Here is a 2,408-nt window from a genome sequence, read left to right as displayed (position 1 = left end):
AGCAACATAAACAACTGCAGTAGCTAGTCAACCAAACTCGGCTTTTGAAATTATAATCAACGTCTGACTTCATCGACTTTAAGAGGCGTGTAACCGTAGAAAGATCACTGGACACCTCAGCAACTTATTGCTTTGAATAGTTATAAAAATAAGAAAGGACTGCCTAACTATCTTGCAGACGCCCTAATATGCAATTGTGTCACAAACAAAATAATGTAAGTTGACAAAAATCGTTAAAACGAAACAACTACTTTATAATTTAAATGAAATATACCATCTGATTGGGAAACAAAAATCGACCAGCTATCATATTACAGACTCATATCCTACAATTCTCCATAATCGAAAACTAAATAGATTAGTTATCAATCTTTATCTCACAGCCTAAGAAAATTACTAAAGCTTTCAATCCTAAAATCCACTCGCCATTAGAGTTCAGTTTTGAAACATCAAGTAATGAAGGGTGAATTTTAATACATATAATTATACTACTATACCTGAAAATCCAATCTCAGAAGCGCTTGAGGGCCCACTCCCCTAGACCCATTCACCCCACCATACCATTTATTAAATGCTCTATTGAATTTAATCTAGATCCAGAATCATGTAAACCACAGAAACCATACCTGAATAGGGGCATCAAAGTGGTTCACTTTATGAGAATCAGATGACATCTTGTGTTTCTCCATGGGCAATGACTCAAGTGAGGTGCCACCAACTACATATACTTGACCATCTTTTACACCTGAACATAGATCATAAACTCAAATAATGATAAATCATATACAAGTTGCCATAGGCGGTGGCGTTAGTAATTTAGTTGTCATAAATACAAAACCTTTATTTGGCATGAGACAAATATACATACATATATACATACATACATACATACATACATACATACATACATACATACATACATACATACATACATACATACATACATACATACATACATACATACATACATACATACATACATACATACATACATACATACATACATACATACATACATACATACATACATACATACATACATACATACATACATACATACATACATACATACATACATACATACATACATACATACATACATACATACATACATACATACATACATACATACATACATACATACATACATACATACATACATACAGATCCTAATGACTGGAAAAGGGATATGTCTGTCTTGGGTTGATTTATGAAAAAAGATGGCAATTGCAGAAAAACACAAGGTAACTAATTGGTAAAAGCATACTACCATAGTTGTTGTCAACATCTGTCTTCCAGAAGCCAACCTGTCTCTGGAAAATGAAGTAAATCAGAGAATTAGGGAAGCATATATGAAATTGAAAGGTAGCTGGCTACTACGTACCTCATTAGGAGGAAGTTCAGAAGGCGGTGAGTCCATGAGTTCAGATGGCATGCTGCTTTGCTTGCTTGCTTAACCAACCCTAGGCTAGGCTGGTTTGACCAAATTCAGTAGAAGTTTTGGGGAATTCTGAAAGAAAAACATAAAATTGAGAGAGAGATGGAGAGGAAGGAAGGAAGAGAGAATAGATTACGGCATAACCCAGATCAAAACTAACATAATTCCAATGATTTGCTCAAATTTTACCTGCTTTAGACCAAGAAACCTCCTCTGTTATCATCTTCGGCTCATAGAAAATGTATTTGTTCCAGTAAACAACATTAAAAACCTCTTGTGACTTGAGTTGCACTATCTAAGCTTATGAATCCCTCTTGTGACTTGAGTTGCACTATCTAACTCACAACTCCAGTAGGCGAATACGTCGGGATGGTGAACTTATGGTCTCCTTGATAATCTCTGTACAGAAGATCTTCAATCACACAACAAACAGAATCAAATCAACAAATGCAGATCCAATAAACATACGGTATATAATCGCATACATCTATTTGTATAAACGCATACACAAACTATATAAACAGAGTGTAGAAATAGGAATAGAGATAACCTTATCATCCAAACACCCAAATCATTAATACATCAGTCCTAACTGAATAAGAACAGAGATGCGAAAGCATAAAAGAATCAGTGACCAAAGTTTACCTTGTCATCAGAATAATGAAATTAGGGCTTGTATTAGATGTAAGAAAAAATGAACCTCTGCAAACATCAAGAAACCAAGAAAATCAAAACCCATAAAGAAAAAAGTCAAGCTGAAAGTGAAAAACCATCATTAATGTTTTGAAAGTTAAGAACAACCAACAAAATCAACAAACCAACAAAGAACTGCCATTAGAGTGTGACAATTATCAAAAATTTAGGTATCCGTACAATTACTTAACCATGATTAGTGCTTAATGACTGTGCTGAATTACAACTAACTGCTTTCTGATTACTGCTATATACATACATGTGCATCATACATTGT

The 2,408-nt window shown here is 34.2% G+C and overlaps 1 long non-coding RNA gene across 1 annotated transcript; it reads right to left on the bottom strand.

The window, feature by feature from the left end:
- Window positions 1–631: 631 nt before the first annotated feature.
- On the bottom strand, window positions 632–1,447 carry LOC110907110. Its single transcript, XR_002573922.2, has 3 exons — window positions 1,385–1,447; window positions 1,271–1,313; window positions 632–745 (listed from the first exon to the last, which is right to left on the bottom strand). It is a non-coding gene; the product is annotated as an uncharacterized LOC110907110 (long non-coding RNA).
- Between the last annotated feature and the right edge of the window lie 961 nt (window positions 1,448–2,408).

Source organism: Helianthus annuus, chromosome 2 (genome assembly GCF_002127325.2).
Source record: "Helianthus annuus cultivar XRQ/B chromosome 2, HanXRQr2.0-SUNRISE, whole genome shotgun sequence".
Taxonomy (NCBI): domain Eukaryota; kingdom Viridiplantae; phylum Streptophyta; class Magnoliopsida; order Asterales; family Asteraceae; genus Helianthus; species Helianthus annuus.
The sequence above is the reverse complement of the archived record's forward strand: the minus strand, read 5'-3'. Positions and strand labels throughout refer to the sequence as shown.